Source organism: Apium graveolens, chromosome 1 (assembly GCF_009905375.1).
Source record: "Apium graveolens cultivar Ventura chromosome 1, ASM990537v1, whole genome shotgun sequence".
Taxonomy (NCBI): domain Eukaryota; kingdom Viridiplantae; phylum Streptophyta; class Magnoliopsida; order Apiales; family Apiaceae; genus Apium; species Apium graveolens.
This window is the reverse complement of record NC_133647.1, coordinates 170,071,727-170,093,845: the sequence shown is the minus strand read 5'-3', so window position 1 is coordinate 170,093,845 and position 22,119 is coordinate 170,071,727. Positions and strand designations below refer to the sequence as shown.

Below are 22,119 nucleotides of genomic sequence, written 5' to 3'. Positions count from 1 at the left end.
AGACCATCTGCTTTTGAGAATCAATTATGTATAATTATAACTTGTGGCAGATAATGGCAATTAACTGTAAATTTATCAAGAAATCATTTTGGGTTGTAATAACTTTTAAATTGTGGATTCAAAGACTTGTACTTATTTAAATTTCATCTCTGAGACTATAACGGATTGTGGTGTGTGTTAGTGTGGGGTCACAGCATAAGGTTATTATTATTAATTAAGTGAAGTGATATTGTGGAAAGAAAGACCGTGACGACCCGGATCCCCGACCCCGGATCTGGGGGTGTTACAAGAAACCTGCTTGAAGAACACGAGTTGCTGTCTTTTCTCCACCATAATGTCCTCCATAAGCTGTTGAGTGGCAATCTCGCAAGGTCCCCCCCATTTCGCTGTAAGGAATACATCTCCTGATGATTTGGTCAGCTCCTTGGCGAAAAAGAAATGGCTCATCCCACATATACCACTTCACCTCATGAAGAAACTTCTTCCTTTGAGCATAAGATAAGTCAGGAGGCATGATATTACTCACAAGATAGTTCACAATGTCTGCAAACCACGGTTCTTCTTCCTGCATTCCAAACAACTGCTCGTCAAGAAAAGACTCATTTATCAATGTCTTATCCAATGAAGTAGCATTAGGATTCTCTAAATGCAAGAGATGATCAGCAACTTGATTTTCAGTTCCTTTTCTGTCCTTGATCTCTAGTTCAAATTCTTGGAGCAAAAGAATCCATCGAATCAATCTAGGCTTCAAGTCCTTCTTTGAGACGAGATATCGAATGGCGGCGTGATCAGTGAAAACTGTCACCTTAGTCCCAAGTAGATAAGATCGAAATTTCTCAAAACCGTCGACAATAGCCAAAAGTTCTTTCTCCGTAGTAGTGTAATTCAGTTGAGCACCATTTAGAGTCTTACTGGCGTAGTAGACTACATGAAATATATTGTTCTTTCTCTGCCCAATAACTGCTCCAACTGCATAGTCACTTGCATCACACATCATCTCAATAGGCTTATTCCAATCAGGTGCAGTTATGACAGGTGTCATGATTAAACTCTTCTTCAATGTCTCAAAAGCTGCAAGACACTCGTCATCGAATTTAAAAGGAACATCTTTCTCTAACAAACTGCACGAAGGCTTTGAAATTTTTGAGAAGTCCTTGATGAAATGCTTGTAGAAACCCGCATGACCAAGAAAACTGCGAATCCCCTTGAAAGAAATAGGTGGAAGAAGATTCTCAATGACCCCCACCTTGGCCTTGTCCACCTCTAGACCTTTATTAGAAACCTTGTGCCCGAGAATAATGCCTTGACGCACCATAAAATGACATTTCTCCCAATTGAGAACCAGATTGGTCTCAACACACCTCTTGAGAACGTGTCCCAGATTCTGCAAGCATTCATCAAAAGAATCGCCAAAGACTGAGAAGTTGTCCATGAACACCTCCACATTATGTCCAATCATGTCAGAAAAGATGGCCATCATACATCTCTGAAATGTGGTCGGTGCACCACACAGACCAAACAAAACTCGTCTGAAGGCGAAAGTACCAAATGGACAAGTGAAGGTAGTCTTCTCCAGATCTTCTGGAGCGATACAAATCTGATTGTAACCCGAATAGCCATCCAGAAGACAGTAATACTGTTAGGTCCCAATTTGTTTGTAGAAGGGGGGGTTGAATGCAAACAATACCGTTTCGTCGAATAAAATGCGGAATAAAATTGTGAAACAAAATTCAAGTTAAATAAAACTTTTATTAAACTTGAAAGGTGTTACAACTACGGTATCGATTACAAGGGTTTAATCTCAAATCAATTATTACAAATTTAGAATAAATTCGACATGAACTTTTTCTATTTTTGTAATTAAAAGATCAAATGCTAAAAGCGATTTGAGATTAAGTTCTAGGGATTTTAATCCGCTAGATTGATATACAAGAACAAGATAAGTAATTCTAGTGGTTTGGATTTAACATTAACAAGCTAGAATATTTGATCTTGAATAAGCAGATTAAGGATGAAATATTTTCTCTTATTTTTCTGCTGTGTTTTCTTGTTCTGTGTTTTTTGGCTGCTCTGTTTTTGCTGTAATATTTTGAGATGATGTCTTCTGCTTCTATTTATCAAAACAGTCGAAGTTGTTGAACTGCAGTGACAATCTTTTTAAGCTTGAATGACTTTCGGTGAGACAATCTCATTAGAGCTAGGAAGATAATTAAAATGAACTAGCAAGACTTTCGGTATGACTATTGATTGTCATACCGATTGTCATATTAGTTCAAATGAAATTGTTTTTCTGAATACTTAATTGATTTTATTCTAATTGAAAATTCTATCAATTCAATTAACTGACTTAGCAAGACATTCGGTATGACTATCAATTGTCATACCGATTGTCATGCTAGTTCAATCAGTTGTCTTTTTAGAATTATCACAGATTTTAATCAATTAATATTCTGAAAATCCTTAATATTAATTCTAAATTAATTAATCACTTTAATTCAATTAATCAATAAATTAATCCTTGCAGATAGAATTTATTTTCTTAATTAAATTATATGACTTAATTAAATTAATAGAGAATTAATACTATCTCTGAGCAGCATCCATTCTTCAGACAATCTTCGAGACTTATGAATCAATTCCGTCACTTCAATGCTGACACTCGATGTACTGTCTGGTTCATGAGTGACTAACTTTCGTGACGTTTCTTCATGTCTTGACTTTGTTGTTCTGATTGAATCCTTGTAATAAATGATACCTTGACGAGATCTCTGTCACTTGATTAATTCCACGATCTTGATTTATATCACTGAGGCATGATCAACTTCTTGAACTTCTTCCAGTGAATCTTCAAGACTGCAGATGAACAATGTTTCTTTATTCTTTGACAGATGTTACTTTGTGAGATCTCTCTGATGCTTGATCCACTATTTACTTATTACATTCTTATTTGAGTTGAGTTAAATACTCGAATAAACGAGTAGGCTATGACATATGCCTTTCAATCTCCCCCTATTTGCTTGTTAGACAATAACAACAAATACCTAGAGGATAACTCAACTAACAAATAAGAAAAAGATATGAACAGTAATGTAAAGTAAATAGCAGAAAAGTTCTGGATTATATTTAACATTTTCCAGATTCCAAATGAAATTTACAAGTGAATACAAGATAGATGTTCCTCTAGCCTGAACATATAACTACATTAGACTATCTTGATTCATAACGCTCTAATCATATTACATTGAGTTTTGAGCTAATTGACTTTAGTTGTCTTCTCTTCCGACTTCACCTTCTTCCAAATCTTGAAGCAATTCCTTGTCAAAAACACGATCCTTTTCTGAAGTGAAGCTTGCAGGTCTGACTGGTTGAACTCCAACTGTCTTCAACTTATTCTTGAGTTGATTGTACCTTTTAACATTCTTCTCACAATAAGCTTGAATCAAGTCAGCAGCTTGAGTCTTCAACATGGATGAATATCCAGCTGTTCTCAAATGATGTTCCATCCAGACCAGATGCTTAGCTGAGTAGTCTTTAAGAGATTGTACATCTAGCTGACAGATTTGAAGACAATCAGACTTAAAGAATCTCACTTGATGAGGATTGTTGACCACTTGAGGACTAGCCCTGCTGGCAAACTCTTTAAGTCTTTCCCGAAGAACTTCATTCAACTCTGAGCTTCTTTTCACTTTGTTTAAAAGAACCCAAATCTCTGACAACGAACGATTCTCGAATAAATGAAGTGACACCTTGAATGATCCTTCACTCTGACAATATACAAAAATGCTCATCTCATTTAGGGATCTATCAAAAGCAGCTGTGATCCTTGAGACTTCAGTCTTGATAGCATTCATGTACATGTCATTGTTAGGATTTGAGATTTCCAGCTTGTCCAGAAGATGTAAGAACTGCCTATCATTGTTAGTGCATAGCTGAGGCATATCGAGTACTCTCCTAGCTTCATCCCACTTTCCACCAATCTTCAGTCTGACATCTCTTCTCCTTTCTTGAGCTTTAATGTCATGAAGACGTTGCTTTTGAAGAGTTTCTGTTCTTTGAATGTCTTTTCTCCTGTCAATAATCTGTGAGACCTTCTTAAGTTCAGCTTCTTTTCTTTGCATCTCTAACTGCTCTTTCTGAAATTCTTTCTCAAACCTAGGATCCACTGTATCTTCTTCTTCCCAATCTTCAAAATCACTTTCTTCTTCAGCTTCAAATAACCCATCTTTATCTTCCTGAGCTGGTTCAGTGGGAATGTCAAAAATATCGAAGTCATCATGTTCTCCACTGTAGTAGGCATCATCAGCCTTTCCTTTATCTCCAGCAGAAGTATCTTTTTCTTTCCCTTTGGAATTACTCCCTCCTTTCTTCTCCCCCTTAGTTGAGGGATCCTCTACAGACTTTCCTTTGAAACCTCCACCACTTCCAGAGCCTGATCCTCCACCAGACGGTCCTTCAAAATAAGCTCTTTGTTCTTCATTAGGGCAATGAGAATTCTTGATCATGTAATATAAGTGCTTCATGCCTTCATTCAGATGTTCCATGCCCGTCTCGATCTTTAGAAATCTTGAGTTGTCTAGTGAATGATTCATCTCAACGAGGTCTTCAAGAGAAGTCATTCTTGTATGTAGGGAGCAGAAGTTGGATATGTCATCAGCTGATAAGTTTGGAGTGTCCTGAATAGAATTGAGCTTTGGTATTACAGCAGTCTTTAAATCTGAGATGTCATTCTTTATGATCGCAAGCTGATTGTCGACAGAGGTGGAAGAAGAAGACCGTTCAACCACTTGTGCTTTGAATGCTTGAGCTTCAGCTTGACTTTTGGCAAGTTCTTCTTTCAGGGCTGCAATCTGAGCTAACAGGTTGACAGTATCAGTGTCTGTGTGTGCTCTCACCTGAATTTCACTCATATTTGGTTCACTCATCTCACGTGCATGTGTTTCTCTCAATATGATTGCTCGTGAGGAGTCTTCCAATTGCTGTTCTTGTGTACCTGCATAAAAAATCACCCTAGCCTCTTCAAGAGAGGTCAGTGGTGGTGCAATGGGAATTCGCGAGTCCCGATCCTCAGTCAATGCTATCAAATCTTTTGGAATAGATGTCTGAATTGCTTCAGGGATAGATTGACCGAGTTGCCCTCCACTTTCTCCAGATAAATCTGCGAGTGGAGAATCCCATACGGGAGCCAGAGGTGTTTGATCTGGGAGGGGAGAAAATGACTCTAATAAAGATGGCGGAGAGTCAGATTTTCCCTCTGAAGCATGTGAATGCTCTTCTGCCGTAACTATGGCAGGCACTGTAACCGACTCGACGTGCACTCCTCGCTGGGTGTCCTGAGTATTATCTGGGGAAGTGTATGGTTCCATTGTGAGTAATGGAATTGTGCTTGACTCAGTACAGGATGCCATGGCCCGATGGCGAATTTCAATAGATGCATCCTGTTGAGAGGATGCCTCTAGTAACTGTTCATTGGCCATTTCAAAGTCCATGTCCTGTTGGGAGGACAAGGATGGGCTTTCAGATGCCTCAGAATAGGTTTTTCTTTTCTTAGGAGGAGGCAGAGCTGAGGGTTCACTCAAATTTGACATATTACTACTTCCTAATAATCTTCTTGGTAACATTTTTGACAGTGGGGGAGAGGGTGAGATAGAATGAGACTCTGTGTTTGGCTCTATGACCTGGGATTGAAGCTGTGGTTCTACAACTTCATGGTCAGCCCTATCAACCACTGAGGGTCTGTTAACAGAAGTAGGAAGAGAGTGAGAGAGAGGAATTACTACCTGTAATGGAAGAGTCTGGGTGGCTTGTACCACTGGAGGTTGAGGTTGCTGTTCATGGCCGGGTAGATTAAAAATAGGTAATGGAATATAATTGGCCATGAAAGCAGATACAAGTACTGGTACTTGCATAAATTTGAAGGTTGTGTCTTGGCGAGTGTAAATCTTTTTGCTAACTGGTGGGGGTTCAGTTACAGCAGAGTTAGCAAAAAGTGATTTGTGTTCAGGGGTGAGTAGATGATCTGCTATGAGCATTAGAAAACGAGCATAGTAACATGATACCCTACGATTTGTAGAATGATCACGTAAAGCAGAAGTTAGACGTCTCAGGAGAATGGGAAAAAGTAGTTTGCCAAAATTGATCCTTTGATTGAAAACAACCGCAAGACCAATATACTGCAGGGTGGAAGTAATGTTATGAAAATTAGATTTTGTGCAGTTGGCAAACACTTTGGAAAGGGTATCGAAGAAAATATCCCATTCAGACACCAAATTTGATTTAGAAAGTTTGGTTAAATTGATCACCCCCTGATAGTGAATGGCATTGAAAAAATTTGTGATATCATTTTCAGAGGGTAAATTACAGAAATTGTCTAGTGGAAAATTTAAAGCACGATTGACGACTGTTTCATCAACTACATACTGTGTGTTTGCGATGGTGAATGAAAAAGATTTTGAATCATCGGCCACAGTAGAAGTTGTGCAAATCAGTCTAAGTAGATCGACGTTTAAAATCACATTTGATTTAATAGCAGAGCTAACAATCGAATGATCATTTAAAAATCTAATCCAAGGCTTAAATTTTTCAACATCACATTTTTCCGGATTGAAGTAACCAACTTGATTATGCGCGACAATTTGGAAATTGAGAGCCATTTTTTTTTTTATAAAATAATAATAAGACACAAGCTTTTCAGAATTTTAAGAATAATATTAAGAAAATTCGAATTAATTAAATTAATTTAATAATTCGAATTAAATTAATTATAATCGAAAAATTTAGACAGAAATGTATCTCGTTAAAATTCTTAAATTACTAACACAGTTTTGACACACCAAAAGACACAAGTAAGAAATTAAAATTAAAATGGAATTTGAAGGGGCAACTTGATTTTAATTTGATTTTTGCGTTTTTTATAAAAAATTTTATTTTTAAGAAAATTTCAGCAGCACTTCTTTATGTATATACTTGTATGTATATATCACAAAGTGATGATTAAGTGTGCTGAGTAAAAACTCGAGCAAAGAAATGAATCAGATTTTTGGTTTGGTTTTGATCTTGTTCGAGGAGAGAGAAGAGAGTAAAAAAACTGTTAGAATTTTTCGAAAATGAACTGCTGTGATTAAAATGGTTGAAAACAAAGCAGTACAAGCCTTATATAACAGCTGGTATGACAATCCGGGATTGTCATACCGATTGTCATACCAGGCAAAAAGAAGGAAAATAAAACAAATAAAAAGAGTATTAAAAATATAACTGGTATGACAATCTGATAGTCATACCGATTGTCATACCAGTACAAAATAATTCTGATATTAATTTTATTACTGGCATGACAATCAATAGTCCTACCGATTGTCTTGCCAGTTATAAAATTAATCTGATATTTTAAAATAAGCAATCATTATATACTAAAATGATTTTCAGCAAGACAATTTCAATTGTCTTGCCGATAGTCTTTCTAGTATTAATATAAAATAACTATTAACATATTTATATTTACATGAATACTGAAATGATTTTCAGCAAGACAATTTTAATTGTCTTGCCGATAGTCTTTGCAGTATTAAAATAAAATGAATATGTACAGACATCTAATTAAGTACTGAACCTTCATTTCAAAAATAGTAAAACTGAAATAGTAAAACTGAAATAGTAAAACTTATAATTTTTACAGAAACAAAGATAATATATCAGAATTAATTATTTTTATAAAAAATAGATTTCTGTTGAATTTTAGCAAATAAAATTCATAGAAAAATATTTTTAGAGGAAATAAAATATTCTGAGATATTTTCAATTAACAAGTAGAGTAAATAACCATAGATAAGATAATATATATTACATAGAAATAAGCAAGAAATATGATAAAATGATAAAATAAATTTGCAAATGAATTTTTCATTTATGAAAAAATTTATTTGTAAATTCATTTAAGAACAGATTCCAGATATTAATTAAGTTAATCACTAAAACTATTTAACATGCCCAATTTACCAACTAAGCTGGTAAATGTGGATTCGTCAAGTGGTTTAGTGAAAATATCTGCTATTTGTTCTTCTGTTGGAACAAAAAATAGTTCAACAGTACCATTCATGACGTGCTCTCTAATAAAATGATACCTGATGTCAATGTGCTTTGTCCTCGAGTGCTGCACAGGGTTGTTGGTGATGGCTATTGCACTTGTATTGTCACATAAAATAGGAATCTTGTTCAATACAGAGCCATAGTCTCGTAGTTGATTCCTAATCCACAAGATCTGAGCACAGCAGCTTCCAGCAGCAATATATTCAGCCTCGGCCGTTGAGTTGGAAACTGTTTGCTGTTTCTTGCTGTACCATGAGACTAGCCTGCTTCCTAGGAATTGACAACTTCCTGAGGTGCTTTTCCTATCAACAACACTTCCTGCGTAATCTGAATCTGTATATCCAACAAGGTTAAAACCAGATTCTTTAGGGTACCAAATACCTAGATTTGGTGTTCCCTTAAGATATCTTAAGATTCGTTTAACAGCAACGAGATGAATATCTCTAGGATCCGCTTGGAATCTTGCACATAGGCATGTAGCATACATAATATCTGGTCTACTTGCAGTAAGATAGAGTAACGAGCCAATCATACCTCTGTAGCTTGTGACATCTACCTTAATGGAGTTTTCACATGGTCCAAGCTTGACAGCTGTAGTTGATGGAGTTCTTGCTGATGCAGAATCCTCTAGATTGTACTTTTTGAGGAGTTCCTTGAGATACTTGGATTGACAAATAAATGTTCCATCTAACCTTTGATTTACTTGTAATCCAAGAAAGAACTTCAGCTCTCCCATCATGCTCATTTCAAACTTGCTGTGCATTAACTTAGCAAATCTCTTACAGAGATTATCATTAGTAGACCCAAATATTATATCATCCACATAGACTTGGACTAATATAGTATCATTCTTATGTTTCTTAGAAAAGAGAGTTTTGTCTATGACACCTCTAATAAAGCTATTTTCAATAAGAAATTCAGAGAGAGTGTCATACCATTTTCTTGGTGACTGTTTTAGCCCATAGATAGCCTTGAAAAGAAAGAAGACAAAATCCATATGATCTGGATCTTCAAAACCAGGAGGTTGCTCTACATATACCTCTTCATCCAACTTTCCATTCAGAAAGGCGCTCTTGACATCCATTTGATAAACTTTAAAGTTTGAAAATGCTGCGAATGCCAGAAATATCCTTATGGCCTCAAGTCTAGCCACTGGAGCATAGGTTTCATCATAATCAATACCTTCAGCTTGAGAATACCCTTTAGCTACCAGTCTTGCCTTGTTTCTTGTAACCACACCATCTTCATCTAGTTTATTCCTGAATACCCACCTTGTACCAACAGCTTTCTTGTGTACAGGCCTAGGTACCAGTTTCCAGACTTGTTGACTTTCAAACTGATTGAGTTCATCTTGCATAGCAATCACCCAATCTGGATCAGTTAGTGCTTCTTCAATTTTCTTAGGTTCTATCTCAGAAAGAAATCCTGAGAACAGACACTCATTTTGAGTAGCACGTCTAGTTCTGACTCCAACATCTGGATCACCAATAATCAACTCAAAAGGGTGAGCTTTATTCCAGACTGTCTGTCTTGGAAGATTTGATCTTGATGATTCGCCTTGAAATTCATTGTGATGTTGTGTCCTACTAGATGATCCTTCAGCATCTCCCCCTGAGTTGTTGCCATGTTGACTTGAAGATTCTCCGTCAGTAGCAGTGGTATCTCCATTGTTTCCAGAGTTTCCATCACTATTACCTTGAGTATTATCAGGATTAACAGGTTCTTCAACAGCAACAACCTCAGGTTCTTGACCATGTTCTGACTCTGAATCTGACATATCATCAAACTTCAGTTTCTCAGAAGGATCTTCAGTTTGGATACTAGGGAGTTTAGTGTCATCAAAAGTAACATTGACACTTTCAGTTACTTTGTGTTGATCAATGATATACACTCTATATGATCTTCTTCCATATCCAACAAAAATACCCTCATATGCCTTTGCCTCGAACTTACCACGACGATCATCTCCATCCTTGAGCACGAAGCATCTGGCACCAAATACATGAAAGTATTTGATAGAAGGTTTCTGTTCATTCAAAATCTCATAAGGAGTTTTCATGAAGTCTTTGTTGATTAGAGTTCGATTCTGAGTATAACATGCAGTATTGACAGCTTCAGCCCAAAAGTACATTGGAAGACCTGATTCATTTAACATCGTTCTAGAAGCTTCAATCAATGTACGATTCTTCCTTTCTACCACTCCATTTTGCTGAGGGGTTCTAGGAGCTGAAAATTGTCTGGTAATCCCTTTGTCTGTACAGAATCCATTTAGAAGTGCATTCTTGAATTCTGTTCCATTATCTGACCTTATTGCTCTAACAGGGACGTTAGAATCTAACTCAATCATCTTGATATGATCAATCACAACTTGTGGTGTTTCATCCTTAGAGTGAAGAAATAAAACCCACGTATACTTGGAATAGTCATCAACTATCACAAGACAGTAACACTTCTTTGACATAGAAAGGATATTAACTGGTCCAAATAAATCCATGTGCAATAATTGCAGAATACCAGTTATGGAAGATGTGTCAGTGCCTTTGTGACTTGCTTTCTTTGACTTTCCTTTCTGGCAAGCCTCACATAGTCCTTCTGGAGAGAATTCCAGCTGAGGCAGACCTCTTACCAGTTCTCTTTTGACAAGAGAATTCATTGTCTTGAAATTGAGATGGGAAAGTCTCTTGTGCCATAGCCAACTCTCATTTGACGATGCTTTTGCATAGAAACAATTGACTTCAAGATTGCTTCCAGAGTTCATGTCAGCTACGAACAGATTTCCTTTCCGTATTCCCATTAAAGAGGGTTTTTCACTTTTCTTGTGCAGAATCTGACACTTCAGCTTGTCGAATAAAACATTGTAGCCGTTGTCACAGAACTGACTAATGCTAAGCAGATTGTGTTCAAGTCCTTGCACAAGATATACATTTTCAATGATAACATTTCCAGCTTGCAAACAGCCATATCCCTCCGTTAAACCTTTGCTGTTATCTCCAAAGGTAACCACTGGGTCAGCTTTCTCAACCACATTTGATAGCAGGGCTCTATCTCCGGTCATATGTCTTGACGATCCACTGTCAAGAATCCACACTACCGGTTGTACCTGTTTAATGCCCTCTTTTCTTGACGATGAGGTGCTTGCATCACTAGCCATGAGAGCAAGATTCCCAACTTCTTCATCTTCACTGTCAGTATCATCCCAACTTCTTCCCTTTGCCAGGTACGCCCTTTCAGATTTACTCTTCTGATTAGAATCATAAGAGTTCTTCCTTGCCTGTTTTGGCTTTCTGCATTCTGTGGCAAAGTGTCCCAACTCATTACAGTTGAAGCATCGGATGGTGCTTCGATCAACCATCCCTGTTTTATACCCACCACTGCTGGTGTTAGAGGATGAAGATCCACCTTTCTGGAATCTGTTGTAGTTGGACTTGTACTTGAACTTGGGATTCCTTTTGAATCTGACATTTGAGAATCTCTTGACAATCAGGGCCATTGACTCATCCTCCAATTGCTCCAGTTCTTCCAAGGAATAATAATCATCTCCTGATTGATTGGTAGTAGGAGAATCAAATTCTGCTACTATAACATTGTCTTCAACCTTGGAAGACTGTACCATTCTGTCTGACTGTTGAGATTGTTGTTGATATAGTGGTTGTTGTTGTTGTTGTTCATCAGCTACCAGAGCAGTAGACGTGCTGACCACCCTTCCTTTCCCGTAAACCTCCTTCTGCTGAATCTGCTCCAACTCATAAGTCTTTAACACACCATAGAGCCTTTCCAAAGAAATCTCACTCAGATCTCTTGCTTCTCTTATGGCAGTGATTCTATGTTCGAGATGAGTTGGCAGTGTCAAAAGGAACTTTTTGTTGACCTCCCTGATGGAATAGTATTTACCATTAATATTCAGGTTATTGATCAATGCATTGTACCTCTCAAACACTTCAGTGATTCCTTCTCCTGGATTGGATTTAAAGTATTCATACTCAGAGGTTAGGATTTCTAGTTTGTTCTCCCTAACTTCCTCTGTGCCTTCATTAATAATCTCAATAGTTTCCCAGATATGTTTGGAATCTTTACAATTCATCACATGTCTATTCATTAGGGGATTAAGGGAATCTACTAAGATTAATTGAAGGCTAGCATCCAGGGAAGATTCTTCTATTTCAGCAGGAGAGAAGTCCTCAGGATCCTTCACATAAGTTCTCGCTTGGGTGATCACCACATCATTCTCTATTACCTCTGGTTCAATAACCATAGGTATTTTTGGACCCTTCTTCAATACTTGCAAATATTTGGGATTAGCAACCTGTAAAAACAGTAGCATCTTCTTCTTCCACATCACATAATTTTCTTTATCGAAAAGTGGAATTTTAACGGTTCCAACTTTTTGTGTAGTCATTATGAATTTTTGAGTGAATAAAAATTCAAGAAGTGAAAGAAACACAAGAGTCTAGGATCTAGATTTGTACGTTAATCAGAAGGCTCTGATACCAATTGTTAGGTCCCAATTTGTTTGTAGAAGGGGGGGTTGAATGCAAACAATACCGTTTCGTCGAATAAAATGCGGAATAAAATTGTGAAACAAAATTCAAGTTAAATAAAACTTTTATTAAACTTGAAAGGTGTTACAACTACGGTATCGATTACAAGGGTTTAATCTCAAATCAATTATTACAAATTTAGAATAAATTCGACATGAACTTTTTCTATTTTTGTAATTAAAAGATCAAATGCTAAAAGCGATTTGAGATTAAGTTCTAGGGATTTTAATCCGCTAGATTGATATACAAGAACAAGATAAGTAATTCTAGTGGTTTGGATTTAACATTAACAAGCTAGAATATTTGATCTTGAATAAGCAGATTAAGGATGAAATATTTTCTCTTATTTTTCTGCTGTGTTTTCTTGTTCTGTGTTTTTTGGCTGCTCTGTTTTTGCTGTAATATTTTGAGATGATGTCTTCTGCTTCTATTTATCAAAACAGTCGAAGTTGTTGAACTGCAGTGACAATCTTTTTAAGCTTGAATGACTTTCGGTGAGACAATCTCATTAGAGCTAGGAAGACAATTAAAATGAACTAGCAAGACTTTCGGTATGACTATTGATTGTCATACCGATTGTCATATTAGTTCAAATGAAATTGTTTTTCTGAATACTTAATTGATTTTATTCTAATTGAAAATTCTATCAATTCAATTAACTGACTTAGCAAGACATTCGGTATGACTATCAATTGTCATACCGATTGTCATGCTAGTTCAATCAGTTGTCTTTTTAGAATTATCACAGATTTTAATCAATTAATATTCTGAAAATCCTTAATATTAATTCTAAATTAATTAATCACTTTAATTCAATTAATCAATAAATTAATCCTTGCAGATAGAATTTATTTTCTTAATTAAATTATATGACTTAATTAAATTAATAGAGAATTAATACTATCTCTGAGCAGCATCCATTCTTCAGACAATCTTCGAGACTTATGAATCAATTCCGTCACTTCAATGCTGACACTCGATGTACTGTCTGGTTCATGAGTGACTAACTTTCGTGACGTTTCTTCATGTCTTGACTTTGTTGTTCTGATTGAATCCTTGTAATAAATGATACCTTGACGAGATCTCTGTCACTTGATTAATTCCACGATCTTGATTTATATCACTGAGGCATGATCAACTTCTTGAACTTCTTCCAGTGAATCTTCAAGACTGCAGATGAACAATGTTTCTTTATTCTTTGACAGATGTTACTTTGTGAGATCTCTCTGATGCTTGATCCACTATTTACTTATTACATTCTTATTTGAGTTGAGTTAAATACTCGAATAAACGAGTAGGCTATGACATATGCCTTTCAAATACTCATGACCAGCCAACCTGTCAAGCGTCTAATCAATGAAGGGCAATGGAAAATGGTCCTTCCTAGTGGTTTTGTTCATCTTCTGATAGTCCATGCAGACTCTCCACCCCATGACTTTCTGTGTAGAAATAAGCTCATTCTTCTCATTTGCTACCACAGTAATTCTACCTTTCTCTGGCACACATTGAACCGGGCTTACCCATGAATTTTCAGAGATAGGATAGATGATCCCTGCATCTAGCCACTTCAGAATTTCCTTCTTCATTACCTCCTTCATGATAGGATCAAGTCTTCTTTGTTGCTCGACTGTAGGCTTGCTACCTTCCTCTAGAAGAATTTTATACATACATTAAGAAGGGCTAATCCCCTTGATGTTTTCTATAGTCCATCCAATTGCCGACTTGAACTCTCTCAGAATCATTAATAGCTTTTCCTCATCACTACCTGAAAGATCAGATGCAATAATAACAGGAAGAGTAGATGCATCACCTAAAAACGCATACCTCAAATATTCAGGTAAAGGCTTAAGCTCAAGAGATGGAGCTTCCTCAATAGAAGGCTTGCGGCATTTAGGAGCTTTGTTCAATTCCTCCATTCCAAGAGACTCAAAAGGCATATCAATCTTCCTTTTCCAAGGAGAAGCATTCAAATACTGTAATTGCTCTTCACCTTCGTCACCTTCACTGTCTGAATTCCCCAATAAGGTTTTTTCTAAGGCATCAGACCTTAGCAATTGATCAAACTCCGATGTGACCACCGAATCGACCAACTCCACTTTTAAGCACTCCTCATTATCAGTAGGAAATTTCATAGCATTGAACACATTAAAAGTAACATCGTGATCCAGCACTCGCATTGTAAGCTCACCCTTCTACACATCGATCAAGGTTCGGCCAGTTTCCAAGAAAGGTCTTCCCAAGATTATGGGAATCTTCTTATCCTCATCGAAATCAAGAATTACAAAATCAGCAGGAAATATGAGTTTATCAACCTTGACCAAGACATCCTCCACAATACCTCGCGGATATGTAATAGAACGGTCGGCCAATTGCAAAGTCATATAAGTTGGTTTGGGATAAGGTAAGTCCAACTGCTTGAAGATTGACAAAGGCATCAGATTGATGCTAGCTCCCAAGTCACATAAGCATCTGTCAAAAGACACTTTTCCAATAGTACATGGAATAGTGAAGCTTCCTGGATCTTTAAGCTTTGGAGGCGACTTCTGCTGCAGCACAACACTGCATTCCTCCGTGAGAGCGACATTCTCTAAATCATCTAGCTTCACCTTCCGAGATAGAATACCTTTTATAAACTTTGCATAACTAGGCATCTTCTCGAGAGCCTCAGCAAAAGGTATGTTGATATGAAGTTTTTGAACACCTCCAGAAACTTCTCAAATTGTTTGTCCAACTTTTTTTTCTGCAGCCGCTTAGGAAAATTTGGTAGATGATAGATTTGTTTCTCCCATGTATTACCCTCAGGCGAAGTGTGCTTAACAGTAGTCTTCCTTGGTTCCACTTCTTCATCCTGCTATTTTTCTTCTTTCTCAGCCCCAGCTTCTTCAGTCAACTCTTGAGTTTGTTCGGAATTCACAACCTTCCCAGACCTCAAAGTGATTGCCTTTACCTTCTCATTTGCTTCATTCTTTCCTGGCACTTCAGTGTCACTAGGCATTGTACCAGGTTGACGATTTAGCAAGGCATTGGCAATTTGCCCAATTTGATTTTCCAAGGTCTTGATAGAAACAGCTTGACTCTTGCACATAAACTTCAACTCCTCTAATTCAGATTTTTTATTCGCTGGTTGCAGCTGATGTTGTTGTCTTGGTGCATACTGCGGTTGCTGAAAACCAGGAGGTTGTACTGCTTAGCTGGATACTGCTGATAAGGCTATTGAACCGCATTCTGATTGTTGCTCCAACTGAAATTAGGATGATTGCGGTTATTAGGATGATAGGTGGCTAGCACAGGTTGTTGCGATCTCTGGAAGTTGCTCACGAACTGAGCTGATTCACTAGAAATTGCACACTGATCAGTCTCATGGGCACCAGCACAAAGCTCACAGACAATAGTGATTTGATTAACTCCATAATTAGCCAAAGTGTCCACCTTCATTGTCAAAGCCTTAAGTTGGGCAGCGATAGCAGGTGCTGTGTCTAACTCCAGAATTCCTGTTACTTTCCCCTGAGTTAGTCTTTGGGAAGGATTCTGGTACTCATTAGCAGCCATCAGTTCAATAAGTTCATAGGCTTCATCGTAGCTCTTAGCCCACAAGGCTCCTCCTGATGCTGCATCAAGCATGGGCCTAGAATTAGGACCCAATCCATTATAGAAGCAGTTAATAATCATCCAATCAGGCATGCCATGGTGTGGGCACTTCCTTAGCATCTCCTTATATCGATCCCAAGCCTCACACAAAGATTCTCCGGTTTGCTGCGCGAACTGGGTAAGAGCATTCCTGATTGCTGTAGTCTTCACCATGGGGAAGAATTTAGTGAGAAACTTTTGAGCAAGATCTTCCCAAGTTATGATAGACCCTGCTGGTAGAGAGTGTAACCAGCACTTAGCCTTTTCCCTCAGAGAAAATGGAAAGAGACGTAGCTTGATAGCATCTTCAGTCATATCATTGAACTTGAAAGTGTCGCAGATCTCGATGAAATCCCTGATGTGCATGTTGGGGTCTTCAGTAGGAGAACCCCCAAACTGAACTGAGTTCTGTATCATCTGGATCATGCTTGACTTGATCTCAAAAGTGTTAGCCCTGATGGCTGGTCTAATGATACTAGACTGAATGTCATTAATCTTAGGCTTAGAATAGTCCATCAAAGCATTCGAATTTTCTAACTTGATCACCCATAGCTACTACAATTGGCTCTTCGAATTTCTCTTCTTCTTCTACCATCTTTTCTTCCTCAAAAACTTCCCTACGAACTACCACAAGTTCTTCCTCGGCTTTATCCAGTGTTCTCTTACGAGTACACCCTCGCTAGAGTACCTAAAACCAGACAAGGTACAAATAAGTAACAATGTCCGAGTCAATGAACTTTAACGACCATTGATGGAAAGCACATAAACTATAAATTAACACTGCAGTCCCCGACAGCGGCACCAAAAACTTGTTAGTCGCTAAACACGCGCTAATAATACACACAAGTATATGAGTTCGCAAGTAGTATAGAATCTTTTCTAGTTCATTCTCACAGAGACTGTATTGGTTAACTATCTAATTTATGCACCTAAGCAACAATGTGTGGTTATTATCTAATGCTAAGACGATAACAAATTGAGATTGTTTATAACTAAGAATTACGCTAACAATTATAACTCCGAGAATAAGATTGACTGAATTGATATATATGACAAACATGGGATTCTAACTTCATTAAATAATTCATTCAATGGCCTTATTTTTCTTAACCTTAGCATGCAATGGTGATGACACTAATGAGATAACACGAAACTGATAAACGCCAACTTTCGTTGCACGAGTACCATTCTACCGGACATCCACAAAAGAGATAGAAGCTAAATAGGCACCAGTTCTATTGAGATCCTATATGTCTATAGAATTTGACAACATAACGGTTTAAGAACAAGTTATCTATCTTGATTACATAGGGCAAGTAAGATGGTTAAAATTACCTATGAATCATGCATAACAAATAAATGAACCTATGCTAGCATGGCAAGTTCTAAATCCTTAAATTCACTTTCGCTTCATTAAGAATTAACACACTATCTTATAAGTTCGCGACGCTCATAAGACGAATACGCACAACCAATACTGGGATATCATATAATCACCACATACTAAGGCATCAAATAATTTAACTAAAGAAATCCATAAATAAATCCGCTAGAACCCCACGATAACGATTAGCCCATAATCGGACTCATTATCAACATGGGTTCCGATGAAAACATGATATAACAAATGTAGTCTTTATACGAATAAATAAAACCAAGTACAAACAAGAGTATAGATTCAGCAAAACAAGAAACAAGCATCCAAATTATAACTCAAAACAAAGATTCACAAGAATAAACTAGATCGTCTTCGCCTTTGTTGAATTGTGCCAAAGGTCTCTTGACGTCTTCTCCTTGTGCTATGGTCCGTCTCTGACTTGTTATCTATTAAAAACGACCTAATATGAATATATAGAGCAGCTCTCAACAATCTAGAAGCTTCCCTTTTAGAATTGCAATAAAAACAGGATTCTGAAATTCGGCCTCGGCGCGGCCGCGCGCTATCACACCGCGGCCGCGCTGCATTTCTGGAACCCCGGCCCGCCCTTGCCGTGATGGAAAAAACTCATATTTCTTCTTAAAACTTGCTTCTTCGAGCTGGCTTTCCACGAGCTTTTATTCTAATACCACCTCGACACCAAATTAGCATGAAAACAATGCTAATTCACCTTATTACCTGAATAGTGCCTGAAATGCAAAAAACTAGAAAACATATAACAACTTGAGTACAAATACACCAATTCAATGCTTATTAGAGCATAATAAAGTGTCATAAATGCCACTCAATAGTAGCTGCTATTTGGATCAGATCAATGTTATCCAATACTGATGGTTTTGGCAAAGTAATTTCTGGAACTATTACTTGACTGATTTAAACATTGATCACATGCTCCCCCTCACTGGTTGGCTCTCCTTGATTAACTGGGATGTTTGGATCTTTCTCCCCCTTTTTGCTATCATCAAGTAGAGTTGATGTGGAAGTTTGTGCATCCACCATCTTTTGTAGCAACTGAGTTTGTTGTGCTTAACGAAGATGAATAGCTGTTAGAGAGGCTTCTACTGCTCTCAGTCTTGTGTCTAATGAATCCACTTTAGTTACAAGATTAAAATTCTTCCTCAACTGTCTGTTGATGTCAAGCACTGTTGTATCTGAAAATTTAGCATCTAATCTATCAGAGACATCCTTCTTGACTTTGTCAATCTTTATTTTGATTGAAGTGGCATCTTGATTGTGTTGAAGGGCTTGGATTTGATATAGTTGTAGAGAATTGAGGTGTACCTATAGAAGCTGCTTGGTACTAGCATTGGTAGTGGCTTGAAGAGCATTATGTGTCTGTTGAATGATGTGGAAAAGAGTTGTTTTGAAATGCTGCTCATCATACTCTTTAGAAAACACCCAAGGAGGAATGTGTGATCTAGAGTTAGGGCATACTTTTCCCCTATATCCATGAACTCTTCTCCATCACCATCCTCATCCTTAAAGAAGTCTTCAGACTCACCAGTACCATAGTCAACATCATCACCAGCTTTAGGTTGCATGGTTGTGTTGGCATCCTTTGCTCTTTGTATTGATTCAGTTATATGCACCAAGTTAAGCATCTTTTCTACATTCTCATTGCCCTGTCCAGCCAAAAGTTGATATGCTGGAACACGATGAGTAAATGTCTCAGCATCCAAAGAGATGGAATCTATGACAGCTTGATCATGCTAAAATAGTTTCTCTCTGTTTGCATCATTGACATTCATTGACTCACTAACAATGATGTCCATCCTTATTTCTCATGTACCTGTATTTCTCTCATTTTCTCTATGTTCTTGCATCAAGGGCTCCCCTTGGCTCACCACCCTCACACCCTCACTTTCACCTTCTAAGGTGGAACTCCTCTCACTCTCTTTTGCTAGGCTGGAAGAAATAACCTGCATGAGTTCACTCCTTTCCTCTCTTTTTGCCTGGGAGCAACCCAGCCTCTCACTCATTTCACTCCCTTCCCTCAGTCCTAAGAGTGATTGTACAACTACTAACTCATCTACACTTGTAACAATTGTTGAAATTTCAGTTTGTGTAGAGAGTACCGACGGATGAGGAACATCCATTGGAATAGTAGTTAGGCTAGCCGACGGATGACTGCTGTTAGGCACATCCATCGGGATACAATCACTAACCGATGGATGAATAATATCCATCAGAATAGAAGAAATGAATGAGTTTGAAGTGGATACTATTATAGAATCTGTGCAGATTGATGAAAACTTGGGCACAGATGTCTCAATAGTTCCTGAATAAATTGCCAAGTGAGCCAACAAATCATCCAAAAGACGATGCTCACTTGCACTAGATTTTGGCTTCCCCAACAGAGTTAAAGAAGGGGAATCAGAAATTGATGTGTGTATCATATCCACATCCAGAGAATTTGTGGGAGAGTTTGGTGTTTATGGTGCTTCTAATACTAAAGATTTTGGCTGTGACTCAATATTTATTGGAGCCACTTCAAATTGACTTTGAGATGGTGCAGTGACTGAGTCTTTAGCTACAGTTTGCACTGTGTGTGTTCCCTATGCATCCCCAATAGCTTTAGATCTCTTCTTTCTGACATAAGTTTGAGGTGAGCTTGTGTCCCTTCCCCTCTTGGCCTGTGCTCCTGGTTGGGAGCTTGTTTCAATAGTGACATCCTTTTGGGAGGATGAAACTAGAAGTGAGCTGATTTCCTTATTAATCACCACAGTTTGTTGAGAAACTGTGGTGTGGCTAGGTTTAGTTACACTTGCCTCTCAATCCTTATTTTTGGGGTTTCTTTGATGTTCACCCCGTCCCTCACCTATCTCACTACCCTTCACACTCCCCTCTTTAGTTTTGGTAGATTTTGCAACTGGTTTCTTTTGAGAGAAATTAGAGGGGGTTTTCTTTGTCTTGGATTTTGAAGATTTTGTTTTGGTAGCTTGGGTAGGCATCTGTTGGGTCATTGACACAGATGTCATTGCTACACTCAAAGGCAAAGAAATTTGTGAGGTTGGAATAGTAGAGACAGTGGTGTTTACCTCACTTATCTGAGGGCCCTCCATGATTCGAAAATAAACCAAGGGCACCTCCTTGTGGTAATCAGCTCTATTCAAGTCTACAATTACCCTTCTTTCTTGAACCCAACAATCTAATTTGTTGGTTGGGTTCTCAATTACAAGATCTTCACAGATATGGTCAGCAATAATCATAAGGAATATAGCATAATAGATATGTTTAGATCTCTTATTAACCTCTCCTAACTCAAACATAACAACATCACTGAAATTGAAGTACTTATCAGTAAGAAGCATGTTAAGCATGGTAGTATTGACATAATCAAAGTTACTTATCTTACCAGAACACTTTGGTAACTACATCACACAAGAAACTCCATTCTTTCCTAAGACCTAGCCTCCAAATCTCACTTAATTTAGTAGTAGTAAGTGCATAGCCCATGGAGTTCAGCAAATTAACTATATCAGCATTTGTGACATACTGTCAAAATAAAATAAAATAAACTGTCAAAATTCTATCAATTATCCGTCGTGATATACTGAAAGACTATAAGTATATCCGATGGATAATGTTCAGTATTTTTAATGGCTAGGATGAAGGCAATTCGACGGATGAGGATAAAATAGTTATCCATCGGGTATAAGATAATCCAGAGAAATAATTGATTTTTATTAAGAAATTCTATTCCGACGGATGATCAAACTCGGTGGATAATGAGCATCAGTCGAGATGTAAATTTTGACTTAGCCAAAATTTCATCTAAAACAGAAAAATTAAATAAGTTTATGGCTGCATTACAACTTGCAAAACTATCTGAAAAGATTTAAGAATAATTAAGCATATCTAACTCACTTACCAACCTAGAGAAGGTGGATTCATCAAGTGGCTCGGTAAAGATATCTGCAAGCTGCTTTTCACTTGGAACAAAATGAAGTTCCACAGTACCATTCATCACATGTTCCCTAATGAAGTGGTACTTGATGTCTATGTGCTTTGTTCTTGAATGTTGTACTGGATTTTCAGTGATGGAAATTGCACTTGTGTTATCACAGAAAATAGGAATTCTGTCTACTTATAGACCATAGTCCAACAGTTGGTTTTTCATCTATAAAATCTGTGCACAGCAACTACCGACATCAATATATTCAGCTTCAGCTGTAGAAGTAGAAACTGAATTTTGCTTTTTATTGAACCAAGACACAAGCTTGTTTCCTAGAAATTGACAGGTTCCTGTTGTACTTTTTCTATCTATTTTACAACCTGCATAATCTGAATCTGAATAACCAGTTAGATCAAAACCAAAATCTCTAGGGTACCAAATGCCAAGTTTTGGTGTTCCCTTGAGATATCTGAAAATTCTCTTAATAGCTATTAAGTGAGATTCTCTAGGATCAGCCTTAAATCTAGCACAAAGACAAG

The 22,119-nt window shown here is 37.5% G+C and overlaps 1 non-coding gene across 1 annotated transcript; it reads left to right on the top strand.

Annotated features, from left to right (window-relative positions):
- The first annotated feature begins 16,299 nt into the window (after window positions 1-16,299).
- On the top strand, window positions 16,300-16,406 carry LOC141682203 (small nucleolar RNA R71). Its single transcript, XR_012559610.1, has one exon. It is a non-coding gene; the product is annotated as a small nucleolar RNA R71 (small nucleolar RNA).
- Window positions 16,407-22,119: the final 5,713 nt, after the last annotated feature.